The sequence below is a fragment of the Odocoileus virginianus genome, chromosome 1 (genome assembly GCF_023699985.2).
Source record: "Odocoileus virginianus isolate 20LAN1187 ecotype Illinois chromosome 1, Ovbor_1.2, whole genome shotgun sequence".
NCBI lineage: Eukaryota > Metazoa > Chordata > Mammalia > Artiodactyla > Cervidae > Odocoileus > Odocoileus virginianus.
In genome coordinates, this window is record NC_069674.1 from 39,041,970 (window position 1) to 39,055,783 (window position 13,814).

The 13,814-nt window shown below is 40.9% G+C and overlaps 1 protein-coding gene and 1 long non-coding RNA gene across 2 annotated transcripts in view; one reads left to right on the plus strand and one right to left on the minus strand.

Annotated features, from left to right (window-relative positions):
• The window catches only part of HECW1 (HECT, C2 and WW domain containing E3 ubiquitin protein ligase 1), a 447,195-nt gene that overhangs the window by 79,333 nt on the left and 354,048 nt on the right, over positions 1-13,814 (plus strand).
• Positions 6,889-8,566, minus strand: LOC110134813 (uncharacterized). Its single transcript, XR_011488620.1, has 3 exons — positions 8,471-8,566; positions 7,428-7,527; positions 6,889-7,038 (listed from the first exon to the last, which is right to left on the minus strand). It is a non-coding gene; the product is annotated as an uncharacterized lncRNA (long non-coding RNA).

The window sequence follows — 13,814 nt, forward strand, 5'->3', positions numbered from 1 at the left end:
ATAAAAAGTACACGAATCTGAGTAACATGGAAACTTACATTACCATATGTACAATAGACAGCTAATGGGAATTTATTGTGTGGCTCAGGAAACTCAAACAGGGGCTCTGTGTCAACCTAGAGAGGTGGGCTGGGGAGGGATATGGGATGGAGTTTCAAAAGGAGGGGATGTATATATAGCTATGGATGATTCGTATTGAGGTTTGACAGAAAACAGCAAAATTCTGTAAAGCAATTAGCCTTCAATTAAAAAAAAAAACACTTAAAAAAAAAAGAATAGACAATTAAAAAAAAAAAACAAAGTCCTGGTTTGTAGCATTTACCAATTCCCAGAGTGTAAATTCTCCCATCATGGCTGATTTCAGCTACCAGTATGATCCCACTGGACAAGCAGCTGGGGAGAAGTGCACAGTGTTGGACTTAGTCAGAATTTCTACCATATAGACTCAGTACACACAAGCTAGCTAATGGCATAAAGTAGTAAAATAATTAGGATGTGATGAATATTCAGTATTTATTACCTATTTCTTTAATATAGCTGATTTAATTTTATGTAATTTACTTTTTCATAATGATTTCATGATTTTAGTTAACAACTGACATGCAGAATTCCTGAAAATTTAACAGTCTTCTCTCTTAAGCCAGTGTGATCTGGCTTCAGTAATCCAGAATGGCATATGAGTTAGGTTCTATATTGAGTCTTCACATGTTTGCAGAACAGGATGGGCCTACTCTGATTGGTAGGTCCTGGATAAGGGACAGTTGCCAGGGCTTCTCTGAGAGTAAGATCAACAGTAAGATCATCCTCAGAGAGCTCCTCTGGGAATTTCATGCTTTGAGATTCACTGTCTTGAATGAGAGGGTCCTGTTAGAATACACTTTGTTTGACTACTTTCTAATGTCTATAGATGATGTATTTGCTTATTTTAAAAATAGGTCTAACAGTTTGTATTCATTATCTATTTCTGCTTTACATATAACCTAAAATTTAGTAACTTAAAATAAATACCTGTCTTCTCATCCAGTTTCTGAGCGTCGGATGTCTGAGAGAGGCTTAGATGAGAGGTTCTGGCTCAGTTCCTCATGAGGTTGCAGTAGAGATGTCAGGTCAAGGCTGCAGTATCTGAAGCCCTGGCTGGTCCCGGAAGAGCTGCTTCTGAGATGACTCATCATCACAGGGCTGCTTCCCTTGCTGGGCAGACCTTTCCATAGGGCTGCTTGGGTATCCTCACAATATGGCCGCTGCTTCTGCCAGAGCCAGAGATCCCGGACAAACAAGGCTGGAGGCCCTGAGTATTTCCATGACCAGGGCCGAAGTCACACATCATCACTTCAGCTTCATGCTGTTCATTAGAAGTGAGTCACAACGGTCAGCCCACTCAAAGAAAGAGAAATTAAGCTACACCTTGTCAAGGGAGCGTGAAAGAATTTATGAACGTATTTCCAACTGCCACATACCATAGCTTTAGATAATGTCAGTTCATTTTGTTATTCTAATTTATGCTTTCAAATTTTACAATTTTTATGTAATTTTTAATAGCTCATTGTGTTTTGTTTTTAGTTCATTGTGTTTTTTGTTGTTGTTTTTATAGACATTATGGACTTAAAAAAATACTCACAACCTAAAAGTTGGGAGTTGTGTTTTATTCAGTGGGAATTTTTAGGACTTAAACCTGGGAGCAGCATCTCTGGTAACCCTTAGAGAACTACTCTGAGGTGGTGAGTGGGCGGGGGCGGGGGGGTGCAGGTTATATAGAAGTTTTGCAACAAAGGGTAGGTAGTCACAATATGAAAAGGTGATTTTTTAAAAGAAAACCAGATACCCAAAATTAAGGAATTTAGCACTTTTCTAAGTATGGAAAGTTGCAAGAGTCTGGGCTCCCTGAAATCATTCCTTTGATATATACACCTCAGTTATCTAGGATCAGTATCCTGAGTTTTCCCACCCTGAGTTTTCCCAGGGCTCACTGTAGGGAGTGGCTATAGTCTGATAGTTGCTGTATGGCAGGTATTCTTTTCCTTCCTGAGTTCCCATCAAGTCTCAACAGCTTACTTTGGAGGGCTGCAGTTACTGATGACTGTGACATTCTTGTTTACTGATATGGCAGGAAATATTTCATTTCTCAACACTGTTATTTTTATTCATCCTAAAGACTTGTTTGTGACTTTTGTCACTAATATTATTCATTAATGTTGTTTATCTGAAACATTTGTTGATTTTATGCTTGAATTCAGAGTTTTCATTTGTACTTTTCTTTTTCTATTTTAACTATTATAATCTTTTAATGATTGGATTTATTTTTAACTTCTTATGCTTTCCTTGTTTATCTCTATTAGCCTACTTTCTTGATTTGAAACTTAGAACTATTTTATGTTTTAACTGTTGCAAACTGACCCAATTTAACTAAACATGTTCTTATGACAATTCTCAGGTCTCTGGTAATTATGGCATTATTTAGACATTTCGAGGTGAGTAGGAGCTATGGTTTCCCCACAACTGAAACTGTTGGGTGTTGTTTGGGGGGTTCTAAAGAGCTCCAGTACCATAGTCCTTTATGTCTCAGCACAGAAAAGAATTCGGCAAGAGGCAAAGTGATAAGAAGTGATTCGTTAGAACAGGACACTTGTGAGGTCTACAAGTAGGTGGGCAAGGGGGTGCTGTGCCCTGAAAACCTGCTGGGCTACAGTTTTGTAATCAAAGGAAAAATGGGGAGGGGGAAGAGAACTTCTTTGACTTTCTTAAGTAGACGTCATGCTTTCATCATCAGCTCCTCCTCCAGGTTGAGCATGGGAGTTTTCTCCCTTCATGGTCAAGCTGGGTTCACAAATTATTGTTTTTTATGTGTGCAGAGAGCATGTCCTCAGGATCATTAACTTGCTGAGCTCACTGGGCAGGATGTGGGTCTCATGCCCCCGTTGTTTTATTGTTTTGGGGCCTGTCTCGTGCTTCTGCTATATGGTTTTGTTGCTAAGCAAGCCTGCTTGGTTTTGTGGTTAAGCAAACCTGCTCTCTTGAATAATCATTACCTTACAGGGGTCTTTCATATTTTTTCTACTTACAGTCACCTAGCTGGATTAACTATTTAATCACCTACTTTGTCCCTCTTATACATAGCAACACTAAAGAGTAGTATGTTAGGACAAAAGAAGTCTTTGACCAAGTCTGGCCATATCCTTGGGTGGTAAAGATTACCTAGAGAAGGAAATGGCAACCTACTCCAGTATTCTTACCTGGTGAATCCCGTGGACAGAGGAGCCTGGTGGGCTACAGTCCATAGGGTTGCAGAGTTAGACATGACTTAGCGAGCAGGCACAGACACAAAACAGCCGTGTCTTGTCTATAAACTAAGTAAAGATTCCACCTGCTGCCATTTCAGCATTGTGCCACACACTTTATAGGAAAGACAGGGAAGCACACTGACTGAAACTGCCCACCTGGGCCAGGCACCATAGTAACTATTTGCATGAGTTATTTTATGACAGAAGGTCCCAGGAAGGAACATAGAACTAATGAACCTCCACCAACCAGAAGAGTTCAGGAAAGGTCAAAAGGAGATGCCACATGTCCTCCCACCTCCCAGAATCCTTACTGGCATCCATCTTGGCTGAGCAATGCGTGTGCCACCAGGAAGGACCCTGAGTCAGAATGATTGACCAAAGACAACCTGGAAACTAATCACATTACCATAAAATCCTCGACTGCGAGCCATGTGGCAGTTCAGTTCTCCTGTGCTGGCTGACGGTGAGGTCCCAGGTGGTGTCACAGAGGTTAACATTATCATTCCTTGGGGTCCAGAAGGCCTGGGGCTATGTACTTCTGGTCATCAAGTAATTAATATCTTCCATTTGTTGGAGAGGGGAGGTTTTTTACATCTGCAAAACAGCTCAGGAAATGTACATTATTATCTAGGTACTTCAGTGGCAAATAGACGGGGAAACAATGGAAACAGTGAGAGACTTTATTTTCTTGGGCTCCAAAATCACTGCAGATGGTAACTGCAGTCATGAAATTAAAAGATGCTTGCTCCTTGGAAGAAAAGCCATGACCACCCTAGACAACATATTATAAAGCAGAGATATTACTTTGCCAACAAAGGTATGTCTAGTAAAAGCTATGGTTTTTCTAGTCATGTATGGATGTGAGAGTTGGACCATAAAGAAGGCTGAACGCCAAAGAATTTATGTTTTTGAACTGTGGTGTTGGAGAAGACTCTTGAAAGTCTGTTGGACAGCAAGGAGATCTAACCAGTCAATCCTAAAGGAAAACAATCCTGAATATTCATTGGAAGCACTGATGCTGAAGCTCCAATAGTTTTGGCCACCTGATGTGAAGAACTGACTCATTGGAAAAGACCCTGATGCTGCGAAAGACTGAAGGCAGAAGGAGAAGGGGATGACAGAGGGAGAGATAGTTGGATGGCATCACCAACTCAATGGACGTGAGTTTGAGCAAGATCTGGGAGATGGTGAAGGACACAGAAGCCTGGCACGCTGCAGTCCATGAGTCAGACATGACTGAGCGACTGACCAACAAAGTATTTCAGAGAGGAGGCTTCAGAGGATATGGGGGAGGCTTGCCTCCCCGTCCAAGACCCCTTGGAATCCTTCTTGGCAACAGCTTTCTCTGAGGCTCATCTTGGAGAACAACTTTTTAACAATAAAAGGAATAAAGGTTCAGATAAAAGGAGATTAACTGTGAACTTGACAGAGGTACCCACAGGGTCCTGCTCAGTTACAATAACATAACATTTAAAGTCTTAAATTTATTTTTACCTTACATATTAATCATTTCTATTATTCTCTTTATTGGGTTCTTTGTGCCTTTAACTTCTCAGTCACTTGCTTTTTATTTGGCACATTTTTAGATTTCACATTTCTTTAATATAGGATTTAACTACCTTTTATTTTTACTATAAGGTTGTTTTTTTTAATCATAGGCAGTAAGCATGGAGAGCATAGTCCATGCTATAAACTATAGTAATTGAAATGTTTCTTCTTTTCTGTCTTTGTGTCTGACTTTAGAATCTCCTTAGTGGATTAAACAGATTCTCCCAATACCACCACCCTCCATTTCATCCTATTTAACCGTAGAGAGTCACAGATTTAAACATTTGTAGGCCAATAAATATCCTCCCTTTGTCAAACACTTATTTGAATCATTGAAGTTTTATTATTTGTCATGTTCCACACCTTTTATTGTCTAAATTCTGTAATGTAGTCAGGGTTCTCCAGAGAGACAGAACCAATAGGCTATATATAGATAGATGTAAGGGGAGATTTATTATGGGATTTGGCTCACACAGTTAAGGAGGCTGAGAACTTCTGTTATGCAATCTGCCATCTGAAAGCCAGTGGTGTGATTCAGCCCAAATCTGAGGGCCTGAGAACAAGGAACTCCAATGTGTGAGGGCAAGAGAAGATGAAAGTCATCTCAGAGAGAGCAAGAATTCACCCTTCTCTTCCTCTTTGTTCTATACAGAGACCCAAGGGTTGGCTTATGCCCAACCCCTTTGGTGTGGGCAGATGTCTTTACTCAGGCTGCTGATTCAAATGCTGGTCTCCTCCAGAAACACCTTTACAGATATCACCCAGAAACAGTGCTTTACCAGTGATATGGGCATCCCTTAGCCCAATCAAGTTGACACATAGTTAACCATCCCAGTCACCAAATTGCAGGTAACTATACACTCAGGGAAAGAATACTGTCTTGATCAGAATGGACTATGTTCTGCTGCAGTAAACCCCAGAGTCTCAGAATGTCAGTGGTGTCTCCTTGCTTGCTGAGTCCTTTTGATGCTGCTGGTCTCTTGACCAAAGGGAAAGAGAGTTCTGTGGAGGGTTTCACGCTAAACATTATTTATATGCTCTTGCTGGAAATGACATGTGTTAGTCCTCACAACTCATTGACCCCAGGAGCCTCCTGCCCCCAGCCACAGGTGAGCCAGACAGAGCCATCTTGGCAGGTATCTGGAAGCTGGAGAATTGGAGATGCTTGGCAAAGACACAATGTCTACCTCAAGTACCCTCCTATGGTGTCATTAGGGTTAAAAACAACTTGCAAAAATACATTGCTGCTGCTGCTAAGTCACTTCTAGTCGTGTCCAACTCTGTGCGACCCCATAGATGGCAGCCCACCAGTCTCCCCCATCCCTGGGATTCTCCAGGCAAGAACACTGGAGTGGGTTGCCATTTTCTTCTCCAGCAAAAATACATTAGTGAATAGTAATTACAATGTCAGTATTGGTGCTGGCAGTACTTGCAAAAGGAGAAGGGGGTGGCAGAGAAGGAGACAGTTAGATAGTGTTACCAACTCAATAGACATGAATTTGAGCAAACTCTGGGAGATAGTGAAGAACAGGGAAGTTTGGCGTGCTGCAGTTTATGGGGGGTCGCAAAGAGTCAGACACAACTTAGCGACTGAATAACGAAACTGGTGCTTTTATTTATTTATTTTTATTGACCGCACTATGTGGCATGTAGGATCTTAGTTCCCTAACCAGCGATGGAACCTGTGCCTTCTGTGTTGGAAGAGCAAAGTCTTAACCACTGAACCATTGGGAAGTCCCAGTACTGGTGGTTTTAAACTGTCTACCTTTAAACTACTCTTGGAATTAATAAAAATTGTCTCCTCTGTCAAACATCTGGAATGGTGCCCACAGTGTGATGAGCCCTCAGCTAACCACACCACTCATGTCCCCTCCCACTGGTTGAGTTAAATGCTTCCAAAGAGTCAGTTGTATATTCTCCCAAACTTGCTTATGCCAGTTATGCTTATTTGTTATAATTACATAATTCAGTTAAATAGTACATAATATTATAAAATATGAGGGCAGAAAGAAGCATGGATAGATTCCTTTAAAAACTGCCACTGACATATGTAAAGGCTACATCAGTGCTAATCAGATTTTAATATACATACAAATCACCCAGAGATGGTGTTAGAAGGCAGATCTGATTCTGCAGGCCTGGATGGGGCCTGAGACCTTGCATTTCCAACTAGCTCTCAGTTGATGGTGATACTGCTAGTCCACAGATGACCCTGTTAAAAGAAAATTCTGAGACAGTTACAAAAGCTAATTGGAACTTCATTAAAATCCAGAAGGATATGGCTTTCAGGTTGCTCTGCTTGTGTTTGATGTTTTCTACAATCTTGCCCCACTTTAAGGAAGCTGGACGTGGGGAGCATGCATGGAAGTGAAACCATTAGGTTGTGTTTTGGGGAACTCAGAAGAGCACCAATCCTTTATGTCTCAGCACAGAAAGAATTCAGCAAGAGACAAATTGATAGATAAGAAGTGATTTATTAGAGTAGGATGCTTGTGAGGCTTAGAAGAGGGCTAGCGAGAGAGTGCTGCAGCAAGAACTTAGTGGACTATAGTTTTATAATCAAAGGAAAAGGGGAGGAGAGAAGACCACTTTCTTCCTCACTTTTGGGTAGATTATATCATGCTTCCATCATCATTTCTTCCTCAGTGTAGGCAGGGGAGTTTTCTTGTCCCTCCATGGTCAAACTGGAATGTCATTGGCACTATGGAAAAATTATTTCAGGTTTCAGTACAATGAGGTTCTTTCACTTTGAAATGTCACCTTTCCATAAATTATTGTTTTTTGTGTGTGCAGAGAGTGTGTCCTAAGGGTCATTAACTTACTAAGCTCCCTGGGCAGGATGTGGGTCTCATGCCACCAGTGTTTTATTGTTTTGGGGCATAACTCATTCTTGTGCTGCATGGCTGGTTGCTAAGCAAGCCTGCTTGGTTTTGTGGTTAAGCGAACCTGTTTCCTAAAGTGATCATTAACTTACCGAGGTCTTCCAGATTTTTTCTACTTACAGTTCCCTAGTAGGATTAACTATTTAATTACCTACTTTGTCCCTTTACTCTGTCCCCCTCAGAAGTTGCATGAGCATTGCAACAGAGTTGCTCAGAGTTGCAACCTGTGTCACAAAGGTTGTGTGAACCCCACTCTGGAGAAATAGTCAAAGAAAAGACCTTGACCCAATTTGCAAAAGCAGACATTCGCGGTTAGGAGTGCAAGTTTCTGGTGCTTTTTTATTGTTTTTAAGTAATTCCCTACTCAAAGCACTTTTCCCACTGACAGTTATATTGGAGAAGAAGGCTAGTTCCATATTACATGGAGTGTGTGGTTTTACAAGGCTAGTTCCATATTACAGGAATTTTTAGGACTTCAGACCCTGGAGGCAGCATCTCGAGAAACCCTGAAAGAATTCCAAGAAGGCAAGGTGGGGAACCAGATTATATAAAAGTTTTGCAACAATGGACAGGTAGCCTGAATGTCAAAAGATTATTGTTAATTAAAGAAAACCACATATCCCAAGTGAGCAGTTTTCTGTATATGGGAAGATAGTAGAGTCTGGACTCACTGAAATCATTCCCTTGATATGCACCCGCACCTCAGCTACCATCAAGGGCCGGTATCCTTTGTTTTCACACCCTGAGTTCCTCAGGGCTCACCTTGGGGAATGGCTGCTGTCTCAAGCTGCTCCACGGCGGGTCTTCGTTTCCTCCGTGAGTTCTTTCAGGTCTCATTGTCTCCTGTTGGAACGCTGCAACTGCTGATGATTGTGACATCCTTGGTTTACTGACATGGCAGGCAAAATTCCATTTCTATTTACCAGTGAAAGTCACTAACACTTTTCACAATTAACCAGGCTCCAAGCAGAAGCATCTGAAAATTCCAGCCAAGGCTACCTCATTGCCAAGTTTCCTGGATACCTTTTATATAGAATGTGATAGCAGACCTGCAGCATATCTTGAACCTTGGTGTTTTTTTGTGTAGTGCTTTGTTTTCTAATGCAGGGACGATTATTAACTGTGGTAGATATTCAACACTTCAGAATTATTCTGGGGAGAGAAGCAGCTGAGCTAAGTGGATTCAAAGTAAATAATCCTCTTCACTCTGATATTGCCTTCACTCAACCATGGTCATTGGTGAGGAAATGTATTTTACAGGGAAAGGGGAGGGAGAATTTCTTCATGGTATGATTAAATCCTGATAAGCTTGAGTGATTTTCAAAAGAATAATGACAATGAAATATATTAGTGTGGGGGAATCATGGGTTGAGAATTATTTCTCATAAAGTATCCAGTTAGTCAGTGATGTATTTACAACAAGAATAATTTCAGGTCCTCATCTTCTAGAATCTGTCCAAGGACCAAAGAGCTTGTAGCTGTAGGATAAACTGAGAAATGGCCCCTCTACCAGCCATCCCAACTGGGGCAGTCTCATGGTTTACAGATAAACTCGTCTGTACGCACATCCTTTCCCCACAATTCTTACCCTCCATATTCTAAACTCTGCTCTACCTTGTTTAATTCCATTAAGTTTGTAAAGGAGTATTCTACACAAACTATTTATTTATTCCTGATCTGGGTCCAGTCTTGGTTTTTGACTGCTGATAGGTTCCCTGGGTAAATTAACATTAAATCTCAAACTAGAGTCTATGTCAAGTATCATTCTTTATTTTTGTAAATTTTTATTGGAGTAGAATTGCTTTACAATGTTGTGTTAGTTTCTACTCTAAGGCAAAGTGAATCAGCTACATTATATCCCCTCTTTCTTTGGAGTTTCTTCCTATTTAGGTCACCATGGAGCTCTGAGTAGAGTTCTCTGAGCCTTACAGTATGTTTTTATTAATTATCTGTTTTATACATAGTATCAATAGTGTATATATGTTGATCCCAATCTCCTATTCTTCTTGAGACCAGACTGGAGGAAAACATTTCCCTTTCCATGTGCATGCTGAGTAGGACCTCCATGCAAGTACCTACCAGCAAGACTGGAGGAGGGGGAGGAGGTGGGAAATGGGTGATTGATGTCAGGGGTGACCTAGCTGTCGGCTCTTGACTCTGTCTGTCCATCCATTCCTAGCTTTGACTAACATTTACGTTTGTGCCAAAAAGTTCATCTGGGTTTTTCCATAAGGTCTTACAGAAAAACCCGAATGAACTTGAACAATAATGGAACAATATATTCCATTTTCTATGTATTTTTAGCATTATGGGTTTCTAACTTACTGTCAGTATATAGCACATGCTATGATTTTTGTCCATGCCTCGAAGGCCACTTGCTTATTCATCATCTATACTTAACCTGTACTGAGTCTATCCAGTGGCTCACAAGCCACTTGCTGAGTCACTTCCTATGCCTTATATTGCTTATGCGTGTCATCGTTTTATTTGCTTTTCTTGTCTCTTTAGCTGAGTTGAATAGTCTCAAAAGATACAGCAGATTCATATAATGCAGAGGACTGATGGGAAAATACAATGAGAAAAATGCATTTTTGATGGCTTAACCTAAAATTGCTGCTGCTTTAACAAATGGTACATTACTGAAGATTCTTTTTAAAGAAGTTCTTCAACTAATTCTCCTGATTGTACATTATTCATTTTAAGAAATTGGAAAATACAGAAAAGTATAAAAAAAGAAATGAAAATCATCCTTGATACCACCACCTTGTGGTAATCAATGGCAACATTTTGGCGTGCTGTATTTTTTTAGTCTTATTTTAGTAGGCATCTTTCCTCAGCTGTTAAGATTTTACATTTTTTTCTGTATTTTGACTTTCCCCTAGATATTACAACATACAACATATACATCTTCCTACCATTAATTCATTTAATGGTGCAGAAAGATCTAAGAGTTTGTAACTCAGTGAATCACGTCCTTCTTTTCAGATTTATTGAGTGTTTCGGGTTTTCTATAATGTATGTAGCCCTGCCTGAATGGATTTATGCATAAGGCTTTTTCCTCTCATACTATTTATGAAGAATGGTGGTAGGACAACTATTTGAAAAGAACTAACATTTTTAAGGCTTTAGAGATATGGAAAAATTAGATTCCATTAGGGTTGTTTCTGCTTGTATACCCATGTTTCCTAAAGCTTGAAAGGTTGGGTTGAGGATATAGTCTAATTTCTGCATTTATTGGGAATTTAATCTTGTGTTAAATGCTGACCTAACATGAGATTTTCTGTCTTTAAGAATTTGGGGGAAAAAAAAGAATTTGGGGTACTCTGTCATTCTCCAATCAGAAGTAGTATATGAAACACTTTCCTTGATTCAGTTCAGTTCAGTCGCTCAGTCATGTCCAACTCTTTGTGACCCCATGAATCACAGCACTCCAGGCCTCCCTGTCCATCACAAACTCGCGGAGTTTACTCAAAACCATGCCCATCGAGTCGGTGATGCCATCCAGCCATCTCATCCTCTGTCGTCCCCTTCTCCTCCTGCCCCCAAACCCTCCCAGCATCAGGGTCTTTTCCAACGGGTCAACTCTTCACATGAGGTGGCCAAAATATTAGAGTTTCAGCTTCAGCATCAGTCCTTCCAATGAACACCCAGGACTTATCTCCTTCAGGATGGACTGGTTGGATATCCTTGCAGTCCAAGGGCCTCTCAAGAGTCTTCTCCAACACCGTAGTTCAAAAGCATCAATTTTTCGGTGCTCAGCTTTCTTCACAGTCCACCTCTCACATCCATACATGACCACTGGAAAAACCATAGCCTTGACCAGACAGACCTTTATTGACAAAGTAATGTCTCTGCTTTTTAATATACTATCTAGGTTTCTGACAGAATGTGGTCCACTGGAGAAGGGAATGGCAAACCACTTCAGTATTCTTGCCTTGAGAACCCCATGAACAGTATGAGAAGGCAAAATGATAGGATATTGAAAGAGGAACTCCCCAGGTCGGTAGGTGCCCAATATGGTACTGGAGATCAGTGGAGAAATAACTCCAGAAAGAATGAAGGGATGGAGCCAAAGCAAAAACAAAACCCAGTTGTGGATGGGACTGAGGATAGAAGCAAGGTCCAGTGCTGTGAAGAGCAATATTGCATAGGAACCTGGAACGTTAGGTCCATTAATCAAGGCAAATTGGAAGTGGTCAAACAGGAGATGGCAAGAGTGAATGTCGACATTCTAGGAATCAGTGAACTAAAATGGACTGGAATGGGTGAATTTAATCAGATGATCATTATATCTACTACTGTGGGCAGGAATCCCTTAGAAGAAATGGAGTAGCCACCATAGTCATTCCTTGATTAGCTCCCCTCTTTTTAATTCCTTGTGGCAACCCAGCTCTGTGGGTGCAGCCAAGCAAATGCCTCAACAGGAGTGGAGGTGGTGTTTTAACCTATTACTACTTTCCATGAGCCAAAAAGGTGGGCTGTGGCAGCTAACATCAAGCCCTCTGCTAGCTCCTGTGAGGCAGGTTCTGAGAAAGTCTGGTCTGAAGGAGACACTGAAAGAGGAGTCAAGCCTATTGTTTGATGAGAAAGAGATTTTTTTTTCCCACAGGAATTTGTAAATCACTGTATTCCCGTTGCTGTTGCAACAGGTATAATTTGTTTTCTAGACAGAGGGACACCTAGATGGTAAAACTGACTTGAAAGCTATAGGTAACTGTCACCTATCACTAATTCCACATATCTTGAAAGAAAAAGAATCGTTAATGATATGGTGATTGTTCCTGGGGTACAGGCTTATAAGGGGGATAGTTAACTTGGGTCTTCCGAAACAGCATGGCTGTGTTCTGTGCTTTACATGAGAAAGTTGAACAGTCCAGGGTGTGCTGTGTTACCTTCCACCATGTTTCCTAACAGAACACTCAACTTGATCACACACAGAAAGGCACCTCCATTAGGAAAGACTGGCTGGGCTGCTGATGTACTTGGTGCTTGAACCCAGGGTTCCTGGGTGGAGCCAGGTCCTTCAGAGGGCAAATCTCGTGGGATGAGTTGCTTCTCAGGCTGGAACCATCAGTGTTATGATTAATGGAAATCCTTTCTAATGACATGGCTGACTGTCTTCCTTCCTCCCTGATCCTCTTAGAAGATAGTCCTTTTTGTTTGTTCTTAATTTTGACATTTTGTGGGATTTCAGTTTTTTTGGTATTTTAAATTTTTTGTTATTTTAATTCAAAAACTAGGATGTCTGTTCCCCCAATTTTATGTTTTTTAAATTAATTTTTTATTGGAATATAGTTGATTTGCAGAGTTCCGTTTTAGGTGTATGGCAAAGAGGATCAGTCGTACATATACATGTATACATTCTTGATTCTTTTCTCACACAGGTGATTGCAGAGTACCGAGTAGAGTCCCCTGTGCCATACAAAAGGTTCTTGTTAATAATAGTTCTCTATCTTACATACAGTTGTGTGGATGTGTCAATTCTAGTCTCCGAGTTTACCCCCCCCCCTTCCCTCCTGGTAATCATGTTTGATTTTATCTTGACCCAAGTGTCTCTTACTGTTTCTAGGACAGTCATTTCATTAAGTCTCTAGGGCACGGATAGGGTTGCTCTCACTCAGCTGTTTCGCTTTGCAGGGAGTGACTGCACTTTGGTGACAGCCAGCCTCTGAGTGACGACCTAACTCAGTGTTTGTGCTGTCCAAGGCTGGGGCTGTCACACTTCCCAGCTCTTTGGCTCTGACTCTCAGAAGGTAATTGTTTGTGCATGGAATCCCCTTCCTCCTTGATTCAACACCCTCAGAGATGCCGCTGCCTGCTCCAGGGTCAGAGCCATCCTGAGTCAGAGATGTGACTGGACTCAGACTGAGATGCTAGGAGTGTGGGTTCAGCAGCTTCTTTCACCGTACATATTAGCTAATAAGTAGCTTCTGTTGGTTTTTAATTGAGTTTTAAACTGCGTACCTTTGTTTACTGAAAATTTAAGCCCTTGGTGGTTTTAAAACCCATAAAGAATAGTTTGTGATAAGAAAAAAATTAAATTACATACAAGAGTTTTATTTTTCCTCTCCACTTGAGCTGTCTGTTTTTCAAGCATGTGTATGTG